The sequence below is a fragment of the Rhamphochromis sp. 'chilingali' genome (assembly GCF_963969265.1).
Source record: "Rhamphochromis sp. 'chilingali' genome assembly, chromosome: 4".
In the NCBI taxonomy this organism is placed as follows: Eukaryota; Metazoa; Chordata; class Actinopteri; order Cichliformes; family Cichlidae; genus Rhamphochromis; species Rhamphochromis sp. 'chilingali'.
Window position 1 is genome coordinate 29,103,471 of NC_137948.1, and position 17,252 is coordinate 29,120,722.

Genomic DNA, 17,252 nt, shown 5'->3' on the forward strand with positions numbered 1-17,252 from the left:
CTCAAGAATAAAATGACTTCACTGTATGCTATCTCTTCCAGTCGCTCCATTACCTGATAGAGATCTAACTGTAAAGAATATGCCTTAAACAGTTCATCTTCAAGTTCGTTCCAAAGCTGAGCAAGCACATCAGTCACTTGAATTTCTTCTCAGGTCTCTCTGTTCATCCCTCATGCATCAATATGCCATTTCATCTCACTTAACTTGTCAGGATTTTAATAACTTTATCTTTTAAGCAATATTAATCTTATTTCCCCAAATCCCATTTTGATGAACAGGCAGTGTAAGAATCCCTGAATATAGTAATGGATCAGATGCTTGTCACTTTGGTAAAAAAAGTCACAAGTAAAATACATAATAAATAAACCTGATTCCAATAAAGACTTATTTATTTGATTTATTTTACAGATACACTTAAAGAAAGTTACCATGTAATGTAGGAGCAGAGTAAAATGCTTTCCCACCAAGTTCAGTCATTATACTGTATGTTAAAAAAAGAGAGAGAGTGTGATTTCAGAGAGTTTGGACTTTTTTTATGTGTATTTAAAACAAATTATTAGTGATTACCCTGCTGAAGAAAGCAGATATATGGCTGTTGATAAAATTATTTGACACTATATTTGTGACAGTGGATTTAATATAAGGGCACCGGTGCTATAATTGCAGGGACCGATCATACAATCTGCATAGCTGTTAAAACAAACATACAAACAACAACAAAATCATGAAGAAAGTTCTGTGATTAGACACTCAAACATCCTTCCTTCTGTTTCCTTCCTTTTATCTACCTGCAAGACCTCTGATTATGAAGATTGTCACTTACTGCTATAGCAGCTTTAAGATGTTAAACGTGTTAAAGACTCTTCTTTTAATCATCACAGTAACTGTTTTAAGCCATTTTAAATCACTACTTTATTTATCTAAGGCACAGGCGTCGAACTCCAGGCGTTGAGGGCCGGTGTCCTACAGGTTTTAGATGTGTCCTTGATCCAACACAGCTGATTTAAATGGCTAAATGACCTCCTCAATATGTCTTGAAGTTCTCCAGAAACCTGGTAATGAACTAATCATTTGATTCAGTTGTGATGACCCAGGATGAGATCTAACTCCTGCAGGACATCTGCCCTCGAGGCCTGGAGTTCGAGATCCCTGATCTAGGGAATATTGTAAAATGACATATTTAAATGGGAATCAGTATACAGTGATCTTAAGAAGTAATTGTCATTTCTCACATGAATATCTCAAAATATCTGTTTGGACTGAGCCGTCTTCCGCCACCACATTTATAACACCTTATAATAGTGAGTCACACAAAAGCAGCATGTTTATTTGGCAGTGACATGAATTTACTATTCTCCCGCACTGCACATTGCTAGTATGCGATGTAGTGTGCCAAGGGTAACATATGGGGTTAATGAACTGTGTTGTACAGGACATATGTCTACTTCCTGGTAGAGAAAAGATCTTCCTTTTTGCAGTTGGCTATGTCTACAACAATACCCCGCTGTTAACGGTGACACTCTCAAGGTCATTGTGCTTTCATTCGTGCCTCTTTCCCTTTGTGAAAATGTGATGGTGATTAGTACTGTACTGTTTTTTAGCCTTTAGTGGCCTTCAGGACAAAAACAGTTCCCTTGTTTTCCCTTGGTAGCCACATGAGTTCAATACACAGCAACATAAGAAAACACAAATACAAGCAAGCTATGAAAACTACTTCAGCAATTTCAAGAAAATTAATTCTGCATCATGACAACACACAAACACTGAACTAGTAAATGCTGCTTTTCATTCTCTTTATTTATTATTATTATTATTATTATTATTATTATTATTATTATTATTATTATTATTATATTGTTCTTGGTATGAATCATGCACTTTATATAAATATGAATGATATCTTTCCCTCTCTCCTGTGAACTCTGCATCAGATTGCAAGATGACTTCACCGGCTAAAGGCTAGCGATGCTCATATCAGGGATATTCTGACATTCATTTTGTTAAGCTTTCATAACATCAGTCTTTTATGTATACAATGATTAAAACATTCTTATAGAATAATTCAGATTGTGGAATTTTTTTTCCTCAGGTGGAGTTACAGAGGTCACTTACATGTGGAGCAAAGAACTTCAGAGCCTCGCTTGTTAAATGTTATACTAATGCAATTCAGCGATTGCCTGGAGACACCATGGACCTAAGCTCAACTTTTCAAAGCATAGGAGTAGGTTAGTATGCGGTCCACTTTTGTGCAAATACTTTCAGGGTGGTTCAGGGCTTTAAATGTGATAATCTGTATTGCTAAATTGTCTGTGACTCTCCTTAAGGTTTTTCCTCTGTGATATATCTGTATTCATATAATCTAATGCTTATGGCTTTCTCCATATTTAACATTTATGTTTCTATAAAGTGAACAAGTACACTTTCTAAATAGAAGATGTACCAGTAGAGGTCCAGTGGCTTTCATGCATGCTTGCATGTGATAGTGTGAGACACAGAGCAAATTAACCTGATTTTATAGCTTACTATTTCGCCCTGGGGTGAGCTAATTAATGCTTGAGATTGCACTTTAATTGTGCAGTGGGGGTAAAAATACTTGGGATGACCGTAAAAACAAGATAAGTGTACAATAATAGGATGCTTGCTAATAATGCATGCTCATTATTCTCCAAGATAACTGTTCCCCTATTTTTGGGAACGTGTCAGCAATTCCACCTAACTGCTGATTAAGTTATTATGGGAGACGGTACAATCAGAGGTGTAGGCTTTTCCAGAATTATTCTGATTTTGACATGTGTAGATGTTTTTGTGCTGAGAGGAGATGTCCTACAGAAACCTGTCAATGAGTGTCTGCAGGAAGACAAAACTGAGTATGCTTATATAATGTAACGTAAAGATTTTAAATTATCTTCATCTTCAATTATTTCTCCTAATGCAGGTGTACATAAAATCTTGCTCGTTTAACACTTAAAGCTTTCAGTGACAGAGATATCATCTGTCTTTCTTTTGCCCTTTGTGTTTAGTTGTTGTTCAAAATCATAATTATTGTTATGGTCTGCAGGAGCTGCATGTGCACTGTGAAGTTTTTAGTGTACAAGAAAAACACAGAACTAGTTATAAAAACACTGGTCTGCTATGGTGCGACTCTTCGCATACATGCACTGCTTACTTTATTAGGTACAACTGTTAACTGCTTATTAATGCACATATTTTTTCAGCTAATCACATTTCAGTAACTCAGTGCATTTAGGTGTGTATAAATAGTCAAGGCCACCTGCTAAAGTTCAAACTGAACTTGAATGCTGGTCTGAGTCGTTCAGAAGCTCCTGATCTACTGGTGTTTTTCCACACAACTAGGATTTACAAAGAATGGTCCAAAAAAGAGAAGAGTGAGCAGACTGCTTCAAGCAGTCAGGAAGACAATGCTTACTCCAATAACCAAGTTATGCAGAAGAGAATCTCTGAATGAACAACACGACAATCATTGAAGCAGATGGGTTACAGCAGCAGAAGACCACAGTGGGTGTCACTCCTGTCAGCTAAGAAGAGTTAACTGAGGCTACACTCCATGTGGGTTAACCATAATTGGACAATGGAAGTCTTATGTTGCCTAGTCAGATGAGGCTTGGTTTCTGCTGCAGCATTTGGTTGGTAGGGTCAGAATTGGTGTAAGTTTGCTGGAGGTGGTGTTCTTGGCGCACTTCAGGCCACTTGGTACCAATTGAGCATTGTTTAAATGTCACAGCTTACTTGAGTATTGTTGCTAACCATGCCCGTCCCATTATTACCACAATGTACCCATCTTTTGAAGGCTGCTTTGAGTAGGAAGCTGTGTAACAAAGCTTAGACCAGGCCCTTGAGGCCTGGAGTTGGACATCCCTGGGTTAAACCATCTAAAACTGGTTTCTTCATAATGACAACTGGCCCACTCTTCTTTGCAGAATTGTTTAAAATCATTGTTACGTCCACCGTCCACCCCCCACCCCCCCATGGTGGTGGCAACGCTAGGTTGATTAACAAAATCAAGCAGGTCAAAACTCATCTTCAGCCGCAACCATGAAACATAGTCACCCTAAAATTACGACACACTTTCATTAATTTAGGTTGTCCACAACATAAAATGATCCCGGACGAGCCCCCACTTGTGTTACGTCCCCCCCACCATGGTGGTGGCAAAGGCAGGAAGGAGACAGCAACACCGGACAACCACAATCAATGAAGGAGGAGGACAACAGGACAGTTAAGAATCAGGCAGGATTTATTGGAATCTATAAGAAAAAAGGTGGGGGAGGAGGACTGGGCGGTTGAGCCAAATCAAAGAAAGTAATAAAACAAAAAGAGGTCGAGAGCTCCCAGGGCCTAACTAAAAGAAAAATGCAAAACAAAAGGCCTACCTAGCTGCTCGACAAAAGGTCAGTGAAAACATACAAAAGTGGCATCAACCGCATAACCTAGTGTGTCTAACAGTTTAAAACCTGCAACCAGTGTATAGGGTACCCCAGCTTACCTGCCCAGCCTCCCACCACACATAATACAAAGAAGCCTGTTCACAAATGTTTGTCATAGCAGAAGCCAGTAGCCCCCAGCTGGCCAGGAAGCTGCTCATTTGTAGTGATCCTTGGAGTGTGATTGGCCAACTGTGCCCAGACCAGCCAATAGACACATGCCAATCAACGATGAACTGGCCAATAGGTGGAGGCTTGACACCTGTTAGATAAAAAGAACACAAAAGCAAAGCCACATCTCTTGGCACGTAACATCATCCACTTTGGAGGGTTATTCAAGCATGATGTGATCCCAAACCATCTCAATTGGATTTAAGTCCAGATGTTGACCACTCCAGAACAATTTATTTTGAGCCATTTTGAGCCTGTGTGTGTTCTGGAATATTGTCAAGCTCCATAACCCAAGTGCTCTTGAACTTCAGGGTATGAGCTGGTGGCTGAACATGAAGCAGCAAAGCAGCCCCAGACCACAACACTACCACATTCATGTTTGTTGGTATGATAATGTTTTTATGACATGCTGTGTTAGTTTTATGCAGATGTAGCAGGACTCAACGTTTCCAAAATGTTCAGCTTTTGTCTCATTAGCAGATTTTTGTCACCCCCAAAAAGTGTTGGAGGTCATCAATTTGTTTTTTGGCAAATGCGACAGAAACCTTTGTGTTTTTGGTCAGCAGTGAGCTTTAAAGCCCATTTAAGTGTATTATGTAATGGTTTTTTTTTATTTCAGTTAATACAGAAAACCTTTAATCATTTCATCCTTTTCCCCCACTGAGCAGTTACTCATTCCCTACAATGACATCGTCTGTGGTGAAAATAACAATTTTACAGTTTAGAGTACAATTTTAACCATATATGTTTCATTTGTCTTACAAACTGAGATATTTAGAATTGAGCTATTTGTATATATATTAGACCTATTTGTTACATATTGTAACTTTGTAATATATTATGTATTATTTAATTTAGTTTGGTCAGTAACTGTTCTTACTGTCTTGGAGCAACTGTAACCACATAATTTCCTCGGGAATTATTTAACTATTCTGAGAATTTAATCTCACAGAACAATTTTTAGTTTTTTTTATTTTTATTCAACACTGCAGTAAGCAGTAAGACCCTCTCTTCTGCCATAAAGCTTTAAGTCACTTTTGCACAAATTTACTAGCAGTACACTTTGATGTCTATTATCACATTGATACCAGATTATTCTCATAAAGAAATAGTACAGAGATGCAAATCAAATACTTAACACACACATGCAAACAGAATAATCATAACTAGTCTAGTCTTGTTTTGCATGTCCCCATTTACCTTTACTATTCAGATAGGTGAACATTGAGCATCTGCACTGTTAACAAAGAGCTAGATTCTCCATCAGGCCTTAATAAGGCCTTAAAAGAAACAGAAAAAGCAGAAAGCAAGTCATTAGGGTCTTCCAGGAGCTCCACTTTTCCATGTCCAAACGAGCAAGACCTCACCATATAAAGTGGTTATCCTATATTGTTTACATAATAGTATTTTCCATCTCCATCTTTGAGGATGGAGGCAGCTCTCCTCTGGACTCTGCAATGGTAGATGCTCTGCAGAGAGGGCAGCGGAGTTCTGATGATCTTCTCCATGGTTGTTATCACTCTCTGCAGGCGTTTGTGGTCCATAGCAGTAGTGCTGCCGTACCATGCAGTGATGCAGCTGGTCAGGGTGCTCTCCACAATGCAGCTGTAGAAGCTGCTGAGTATCTTGGCCGACATACCAAATTTCCTCAGCCTCCTCAGGAAATACAGCCGCTGCTGAGCCTTCTTGACCAGCTGTGTGGTGTTCACTATCCAGGTGAGGTCCTCAGAGATGTAGACGCCCAGGTACCTAAAGCTGCTCACCCTCTCCACTTCAAGGCCCCGGATAGACAGCGGTGGGTGAGGCCTCCTCTTCTTCCTTGTGTCCACTATCATCTCCTTCATCTTGTCAGTGTTGCGGGTGAGGTTGCTGTCCTCACACCATGACACCAGACCAGCCACCTCTCTCCTATAAGCTGCTTCGTCCCCTCCAGTGATGTGACCGATCACTGTAGTGTCGTCCACAAACTTCAAAATGATGTTGTCTATATTGGAGGCGACACAATCGTGGGTGTACAGGGTGTAGAGGGTATGGGGCTGGGACTGAGTCATGAGTCATGTAGAGTCATGTAGAACATGAGCATAACATCAAGTGAACACTTCACCTGGTGCAATGCTCCTGCCCTGGAGTCTGACCTGGGGTGGACGCCTGGTGGCTAGGCCTTTGCCCATGGGACCATGCTCCTCCTGGGTCCTGGGTTAGGTGCATTGTGTGTCTGGCAGCAGCACCCTGGCAGGCTGATCCCTGGCTACCAAGGCTAGCGATGGGGACATAGAACATCACCTGGGTGGGTAAGGAGCTCAAGTTAGTGTGTGAGGTTGAAAGGCACTGGTTAGATAAAGTTCACCTCCATGCAAGCTGGGAATGCCTAGCAGAGGACCCGGTCCACGAGAACTTCAACTCTTGGGGAGACTGGAGACACTAAGGCTACGTTCACACTGCAGGTGTTAATGCTCAATTCCGATTTTTTGATCAAATCTGATTTTTTTGTCTGGTTGTTCACACTACAAATAAAATGTGACAGCAAAAGCGCTCTAGTGTGAACCACTCACAGCCCTCAAAGCAGCCCGCGTGCGCGAAAGACGTTGTCACACACAATGCGCTCTGTTTAGACCTAGACCAAACAACATTGTTTAACTGATGGCCCTTAATATAAAGACTTGTTTCAGACTTTACGTTTCCTAAATTTGCTTTAAGTTGTAAAGTTATTTTGTTATTTACATGTGGCCTAATAATTATCCTTATTGCTGTTTTAGAGAGGAGCGGTGCTTCAAAGAATAGTTGCAGATTTCTGTCAGACCTGCAGATTATAAAGTACAAATAAAATGTTCACGTGTCTCCAATGTTGTCTTCCCAACAGTTTCACTAACATCTACACTGGATGGCCAGGAAGAGTTCACGATGTCTTCTCTGGCACGTCTCCAGCGCTGATATTTGGCGTCTGTCTTGTGCAGTGTTGGGTAAGTTACTTTAAATTAGTAACTTAGTTACATTCTTCTATCAAAAGTAACTCAGTTACTTCAAGTTACTCGTTACTTTCAAAGTAACTAGTTACTAGGGAAAGTAACTTTGGTTTTACTCAGAATTCTCTTGTTAATGTGTTGCTTCCGTAACTGGATACCCAGCAAGATTACCAGTCTTCTAGCTTGCTTACTTGCCACAAGTGCACTGTGCCACCTATCAATAGAAAGGAAAAAATAATGTGCATATTTCCACGAGAGAAATCCCACGCCTGATTCTATCCTAGCCATTCTATCCTCGCTTTTTACATCCAACACAAAAACTGCAGTCGTGGTGCTTTCGATTGTACTCAGAACTCAGAAATTCTGCCTTCCGAATAGGAAGATGTAGGTAACACCAGACTGCAGATGAGCTGCATACAGGGCTGGACTGGGACAAAAAATCGGACCGGGCATTTTGACTGACCGGCCCACCATTATAGGAACAATCATAAAGCCTTTGAATGAAAACAAACGCTGTTGTGACAGTGATGTACACTGTTTTGATGGTACATTGTATTGTATTGTATTGTATTGTATCTTTATTTGTTTCAGACATATAAAACAAAAAAACAATATATACACACTACATATATTTTCATTTACAGATACGAATATATATGTAGATATACACACACACACGTATGTGTTCAGATAAACAAAAAAAATATATAATGAAATAAAACAAAATCGTCTGACATAATGTAACAATGTTTGGTCTGAAAAGGAGTAGGAAGAAGTATGAACATACTTATTAATTCCTACCCCTGCTCAACATCTTATTGATCCCACATAATTCACCTAATTCCCATCATCACATACTCCACACAATACACGAGGAGAACCTATATAAACATGGCTACCGTGATTGATATAATTTGGATATAATTTGATATTTTTATACATACAATGGGTGATCATCTTTATCGGTATCATATTCTTCCAAAATCAGTTTTCGAAGTATTTTCATGAACTTACTAATTCCTGAGCATTGCTGTAGATCTATAGTAAAACTATTCCACAGTTTTACCCCATAAATAGTGACACAAAAGGTTTTAACCTTTGACCGTGCTTTAAGAATCCTTAGATTCAATTTCCCCCTCAATTCATAGTCTCCTTCTCTGTCATAGAACATCCTCTGTATATTTCCTGGTAACATATTGTATCTGGCCTTGTACATAATTTTTGCAGTTTTATATTTTATAAGATCCATAAACTTCAGTATTTTTAATTTCAAAAACATGATGTTAGTATGGTCTCTAAATCCTGCTTTATTAATCATCCTGATTGCTTTTTTTTTAATTTTACATATTGGTTGAAGTGCAGTTTTATATGTGTTTCCCCAAATTTCCACACAGTATTCCAAATATGGCAATATAAGTGAACAATAAAGTACCCGGAGTGATTTGGAAGGCAAAAAATATTTAACTTTACTCAGTACGGAGATGCTTCTTGACAGTTTGGCTTGTATATGCTTTATGTGAGGTTTCCAGCAGATTTTGTTATCTATTATCACACCCAGAAATTTTGTATCCGAAACTTGCTCTATTTCAACATTGTTTACTAATAATTTTGCTCCTGCATCTTTTTTACAATTTCCGAATAACATAAATGTATTTTTTTCTAAATTTAATGATAACTTATTTCTATCAAACCATGTTTTCAGTTTAATCATTTCTTGTGTGACAATTTCCAAAAGCTGCTGTAAATTCTCTCCAGCACAAAAAATATTTGTATCATCTGCAAATAGAATAAACTGTAGTATATCTGATGTTCTACATATATCATTGATATAGAGGATAAACAGCTTTGGTCCCAATACTGACCCCTGCGGAACTCCACAAACAATGTCCATACACTCTGATTGATATTCCCCAATTTTCACAAATTGCTGCCTGTCTCTCAAATAACTCTTTACCCATTCTAACACCACTCCTCTAATGCCGTAGTACTCCAGTTTATCAAGTAATATGTCATGATTAATTGTGTCAAAAGCTTTTTTTAGGTCAATGAATACACTAACTATACATTGTCTTTTATCTATATTGTTGGTGATATTTTCGATCAGTTCCATTAATGCCAATGATGTTGATCTATTTGATCTGAAACCATACTGACTATCCATTATTATTTTGTGTTTATCTATAAATTTGTCAAGTCTATTACTAAAGACTTTTTCCAGTATTTTTGAAAATTGAGAAAGTAGAGAGACAGGCCTATAATTTGTGAATTGGTGTCTGTCACCATTTTTAAACAGTGGTGTTACTTTAGCTGTTTTCATTTGTTTTGGGAATGTACCAGTTTGTAAGGACAAATTGCAAATGTGTGTTAAGGGTTTGGAAATGCCCTCTATCACTCTCTTAACGATTTCCATATCAATGTCGTCAGAGTCTGTAGAGTTTTTTGTTTGTGATTTCCCAACAATATCAATGATTTCCATTTCTTCCACCACCGTTAAGAACATTGAATGAGGATTGCGGTCAATGAGTCTAGTTTCTTTCTCTACAGAATCTGTTATATCAGGAATTGTTTCAGCCAAGTCTGGCCCAACACTTACAAAGAATTTATTGAACTCATTTACCACATCTCTCATATTAGTAATATTTCTATCATTATTTGCGAAATACGAAGGATAGTCTGCCTGCCCCGAGCCCTTTTTGATGATGGTATTTAATGTTTTCCAGATCCCTTTAATATTATTTTTATTCATAATCAGTAATTTTTCATAGTATTCCTTTTTACATGACCTTAAAATACTCGTTAATTTATTTTTATATTTCTTGTATTTATTTTCAGCTTCTGTACTTCTGTTCATTATAAATTCTCTGTATAAGGTATTTTTCTTCTTACATGCATTTTGCAATCCTTTTGTAATCCATGGGCACGCTGCATATTTTTGTTTTTTACTATATTTCTTTACTGGGCAATGACTATTATATAACAGTTTAAATTTTCCTAAAAAAATCTCATAAGCTTTATCAATATTTTTTTCCTTATACAGCATCTCCCATTCTTGCTTGAGTAAATCACTTTTGAATGCGTTTATTGACTCTTCTGTTCTCACTCGTTTGTATTTTATTGTGTTTTCCTGTTTAACCTTCCTGTAATTGCTGTTATACACTATAAAAACAGGTAGATGATCACTGATGTCATTAATTAGGAGACCACTTATGGTTCTATTTTCTATTTCATTAGTAAATATATTGTCTATTAGGGTTGCCGACTGTGCTGTAATCCTGCTGGGTTTAGTGATCACTGGAAAAAGTCCCAAGCTATACATTGTATTAATAAATTCCTCTGTCGTTCTCTGCTTGTTTGGATTTAGTAGATCTATGTTAAAATCCCCACAAATGAACATGACTTTTTGATTTGTCCTAATGAATGTTTTATCTACCCACTCCTTAAAAATTTCAATATTAGAACCTGGTGTTCTATATATACAGCTTACAATGACATTTTTCTCTTTTCCCATACTAATTTCTATTGTTACACACTCTAATATATTATCCACCACCATCGACATTTTTCCCACCATACTGTATTTTAAATTTTTATCCACAAACAAGGCCACACCACCGCCATTCTTATTCTTTCTATTTGTAAGATTTAATTCATATCCATCTATTACAAAGTCCTCTCCTTTCTCTTTATTAATCCATGTTTCAGATACTGCAATCACACTGAATGGATGTGTAAATTTGCTTAAATATTCCCTTATTTTGTGAAAATTTGCATATAAACTTCTACTATTAAAGTGGATTATAGATATTTTGCCGTCGACCTTGACAGTTTTGTTGAATTGTTCTTCAGTATGATAGTAGCAGGTATTTTTGATGTTAAAAAAGTTCAGTTCTGGATCAATGTCCTGCTCTGTGAAGTGTGTTTTGTATTCCGTGTTTACTGGTGAATTTATCTCCTGATTAGCAATCCTCTGTGGTAGCAATGTATAATTCCCAGATAATGAATTAATTGATTGTTTCATCCTTGAATACGTTACGCTTTAGCTTCCGTTGTTGTCTTCTATTACCTGCTTTGATGACTGTGGATTGTTTGTCCAGCTCCTTGCCTTTGTAGTCATGTGACCTGTTAATATTTTTCCAGATCCTGGATGCATTTGATGACCAGCACCTTGGCTTCCTCCGGTGTACCGTTGAGCTTTATAAATATTTTACAGTTTGCAGTCCAGGTGTTCTGAATTTTACCCAGTTTCTTTAGGTATCGTGCTTTCTTCGCTATGTCAGCATTGGATTTGGTTAGATGGTCATTCATGTAGACGTTCGATCCTTTTAGTTTCCTCCCCTGCTTCAGCAGTGCATTCTTGTGTTTCCTGTTTACAAATCTTATGATGATAGCTGGTTTATCACTAGCATTTCTCCTGGGCAAGGGGTGGCATGCCTCCATGTTATTACAGTCCAAGTCGATCCCTTTCGACTGCAAGAAACCAGCTACTTGTTGCTCCGCAGAGCTCCCATCCAGATCTCCTTGCTCCTCTTTACTGCCAGCAGTCACAGCCCGAGCATATGACCGGGGTTTTATGTACAGCCCTGTGATGATCACGTCGTTCATTCTGGTATATTGCTCCAGGTCCGCGACCCTGCTCTCCAGATAGACGATCCGTTTCTCCTTCTCTATATGAATATATAGATATTTTAAATGAGAATAAGAAAGAAAAGTATTTCTACTTTCTTGGTCAGATAACATGACCAAGAAAGTAGACTTTGTGCACTATTATAAATCCTCAAGCGATAATCCCCCCTTGGACTGTCTTGGTGCAAAACCAAGACATAAATCATGTCTCCTGGAAGGGGGAAGACGTATCACAGGCAGGGCACAGCGAGCTGAAATCTCTGAAACCGACTGGCCTTCACTTCCTACGAGACAGAGAAGCTCTTCTACCCCTGTATACGAGAGGAAACAGGACTGGACAACCATGAATAGGAAGGTTAACAACAAACCTTCAAAACAACTGAATGTGAAACTGCACAACAGATTTGCTCCACTATCAAAGGACCCTGGATATTGGACAATCATCCATCAAAAGTAGCGAAGTAAGGTCCGAAAATCTTTTGAAAAGTAAAAGGCCACAGGGAAAGCTCAAGGCTAGGCCTGAAACTCTGATTGTGGGTAACTCTGCCGTAAAGGATGTACAAAGGATGTGCGGTAAGAACACTAAAGTCCTCTGCTTTCCTAACGATATGGTCAACAACCTGAAGGAGAGAATTCTTCAAATTGCAGATGAATATCCAACTGTGACAAACATTGTTCTGCATACAGGGTCAAACGATGTGTCCAAACAACAGTCAGAGGTTCTGAAACGGGACTTTACTGGATTATTAAATACTGTAAACTCTCTGAATGCAGCTGTATTCGTCAGTGGACCTGTACCGCTGGTCAGAGGAGGAGACGAGAGATTCAGCAGGTTGTTTACACTGAATAAATGGCTTATATCAGCATGTGCTGACCACTCAGTGCATTTTATCAACAACTTTAATATTTTTTGGGAACGCAGGCATCTGTTTAAAGAAAATGGATTTAATTTTAACAAGTCAGGGGTGAAACTGTTCACCTCCAACTTGTTTTATTCCATACGTCATCCATCTGTCCTTGGTGCCAAGGCTGAGATAAACGAGGAGTTATCTCATAAAGAGGAACAAACAGTACTCCAAGAACAGACAAAGCCCAGCAGAAACCTTGAGGAGGAGCTCCATTTGCCCCCACCCGGGAAGAGCCTCAGAAAGGAGAGACATCTGAGGCAAGAAGAAGGGTCCCTATTTGCCTCCAACTCTCTCAACAACACCAACGACCAGGACCAGGGACCACGATCTTCCCCAGTCCCCCAAACCCCACACCCCTGTCAGGCCTGTCTGACTTTTTCGTACTGGGTACTAGCTAGCATGACGGAGTTTCTATACAGCTGGGTGGGTGCTATGATGTTGAACTTTATTTTGTTCATAAGGTTAGTTAGTAGAGTTGCCAAAAAAAACAGAATCGTCTCGTATTCAGAGAAAATATTAAGCGTTTCGTATTGAGGTGAAAAGGAACACAGTTTGTCCCGGACTTCAGCTACAGTGAAAAAGACACAAAGCTGGATTTATTCTATCTTTGCTGCACAGCTGCCTCTTCTTCTTTCATTCTCTCCCCCTCTCTCTCCTGATTCTACTTCAATCATGAAACTGATCAATGATCAGCTGATCGGCTTTTCTCTCTTGTTTGTTTATCACCCACTTTGCGCCAGAAAGAGGAAACCAGCGGATGTCACGTTAAACAACAGCAGCACGTTTAACCCTTTAAAGCCGGTCGGAGCGGACACGCTTCATTTTGCGTAACTATTTTTAAATCCTGGTAGCAATGCAACCACGTAAGCTAGCGCAATAATTTTTTTGGCATATGAAACCGGATGAGTTGTACTTACATCTTATGCCATCAGCTTGTCCTAGGTCACAGTTTCCTTCCACATATAGCTTTGCAAAAATTGCATAAAAAGCACTTGCAGCAACAAAAACATAATATTCCAGAAAAACGCTTTGCCAATCCGATCAGCTGTTTGTAACACTTCCTACGTCCATCAGCGTGAACTGTCGCATGTCCGCCATGACCTGCCGGAAACCGGAAGTGACGTCATTTTGCGCAAATGTAGTTTTTTTTACCATTGGGGCCTTATCGGCCTATACTTGTGTTTTTAAAAGTTATGTTTGACTTTATGACTTTCTGTGTCGTTTCTGGGATGCTTAGGACTCATATTGCACTGCTGGAAATAGTTTATTTTGATGCATATGCTGTTATTTTGCAAATTTCCATTATAATATTTATTTTAGTTTTTCCTGCAATATAGGAAAATTGGTGTATTTCAAAAATAAAACTATGAAGACACTTAAAATAAATTTCCTGTGATGGGAAACTAGTTTGTGCAACTTTTTTGTATTTACAGTTTTGAGGGATAAGCCTCTTAAATTTCTCTAACTAGAAATATATGTTAAAAAAACAAAAACAATTTTCAATTTTTTTGTAGTTTATTGCACTTTTTTGCAATTTATGTAATTACTATGCACTTAATGCAGACATATTATTAAAGTTTGGGCTATAATGGTTGTATTGATGTATAGCAACTTGAAATGCTCCCAAAAATGGCTCCACAGCATGTAAAAATATAATATAAGCTCTGGCAGACTTGGTTCTATGGTAGGTCTTAAAGGGTTAACCTTGATCAGCTGTTCGTAAGGCAAGGCAAGGCAAGTTTATTTGTATAGCACAATTCAACAACAAGGTGATTCAAAGTGCTTTACAGAGACATTAGAAACAAAAAAAAATAAAAAGTATGATTTAAAATTGATTAAAACAAGCAAACAAACAAACTAACTAATTAACAAACAAACAAAACAGTATATAAAATCAAAACAGATAAAATCAGAACAGTAGATAAAATCAGTAGTTAAAATGTTAGTTTTGAAATTTAAGCTTAAAAGTGTGGATTTTGGTGCTTTATTCAAATGCAGCTGAGAACAGGTGAGTCTTCAACCTGGATTTAAATGAACTGAGTGTTTCAGCTGATCTGAGGCTTTCTGGGAGTTTGTTCCAGATATAAGGAGCATAAAAGCTGAATGCAGCTTCTCAGTGTCTGGTTCTGACTCTGGGAACTCATAAAAGACCGGATCCAGATGACCTGAGGGATCTGGAAGGTTCATACTGGGTCAGGAGGTCACTGATGTATTTTGGTCCTAAACCATTCAGAGCTTTATAGACCAGTATCAACTTTAAAGTCTATCCTCTGACGGACAGGCAGCCAGTGTAAAGACCCCAGAGCTGGACTGATGTGGTCCACTTTTTTGGTCTTAGTGAGGACTCGAGCAGCAGAGTTCTGAATGAGCTGTAGTTGTCTGACTGATTTTTTAGGTAGACCTGTAAAGATGCTGTTACAGTAATCAAGCCTACTAAAGATGAATTCATGGACTAGTTTTTCCAGGTCCTGTTGAGACATCAGATCTTTTATTCTTGATATATTCTTGAGGTGATAGTAAGCTGATTTTGTTATTGTCTTAACGTGTTTTTCTAAGTTTAGGTCTGCATCCATCACTACACCCAAATTTCTCGCCTGGTTTGTGGTTTTTAGGTGTATAGATTGAAGTTCTCTGGTGACCTGTAATCGTTTTTCTTTGGCGCCAAAGACTATTACCTCAGTTTTGTTTTTGTTTAGCTGGAGAAAATTGTGGCACAACCAGTCATTAATTTGCATTTACAAAGAGCCTGTACAGGGCCTCGGTCTCCTGGTGACATTGTGATATATATTTGTGTGTCATCTGCATAGCTGTGGTAGTTTATTTTGTTGTTCTTTATAATCTGTGCCAGTGGGAGCATGTAAATGTTAAACAGAGGGGGTCCCAAGATGGAACCTTGGGGAACTCCACATGTGATACTTGTCTGCTCAGATGTGAAGTTACCTATTGATACAAAGTATTTCCTGTTTTCTAAGTATGTTTTGAACCAGTTTAGTACAGTTCCTGAAAGACCTGCCCAGTTCTCCAGTCGTTTGAGTAATATGTTGTGGTCAACTGTATCAAATGCTGCACTGAGATCCAGTAAAACTAAGACTGACATTTTTCCACTGTCTGTGTTCAGACATATGTCATTGAACACTTTGGTCAGAGCGGTTTCAGTGCTGTGGTTCTGTCTAAAACCTGACTGGAAGGCATCATAGTAGTTATTCTGTTTTAAGAAGTAATTGAGCTGTTGAGAAACTGCTTTTTCAATGATCTTACTTAAAAATGGGAGATTTGAGATCGGCCTGTAGTTGTTCATTTGTGTCTTGTCAAGATTGTCCTTTTTCAGTATAGGTTTTATTACAGCAGTTTTTCGTGGTTCCGGAAACTCACCTGATATTAAAGAAAAGTTGACGATCTGTAACAGGTCTGACTCTAAAGTCTTTGAGACCTTTTTGAAAAAACTTTTTGGCAGGACATCTAAACAGCAAGAGGAGGAGTTCAGTTGACCTAAGATGTCCTCCAGGTCTTTGCTGTTAATAGGGTCAAACTGTTTCATGGTGTTTAAACAGTTTTTCAGTGGACACAGTACATAGTCTGGATCTGCTGTTGATGTACCAATTGCTTGTCTAATCTTTTGGATTTTTTCTGTGAAGAATTTGGCAAAGTCATTGCAGGCCATGGTTGAATGAAGTTCAGCTGCCACTGACACAGGAGGGTTTGTTAGCCTGTCAACTGTAGAAAATAAGACCCGAGCATTACGACTGTTTTTAGTGATGATGTCAGAGAAGTAGGACCTTCTTTTTCTCCATCTGCGCTCAGCTTTCCTACACTCTCTTTTTTCATTTTTCACTAGTGTGGAGTTTCTCCATGGAGACTTTTTCCTTCCAGAGATAACTTTCACCTTAATGGGAGCAATTGTAGCCATTACATTTAACATTTTTGCATTGAAGCTATTGACGAGCTCATTGACTGAACCTCTGGACAGGTCAGGTGTTAATGGGAAGACCTGGTTAAAGATCTCACTACTGTCTTCAGTTATACACCGTTTTGTGATCACTGCTGTTGATATATTTGTGTGGGCTGAGATTTTACTTTCAAAGAAAACACAGTAATGATCAGACAGGCCCACATCAGACACAGTAATGTTTGAAATGCTCAGGCCC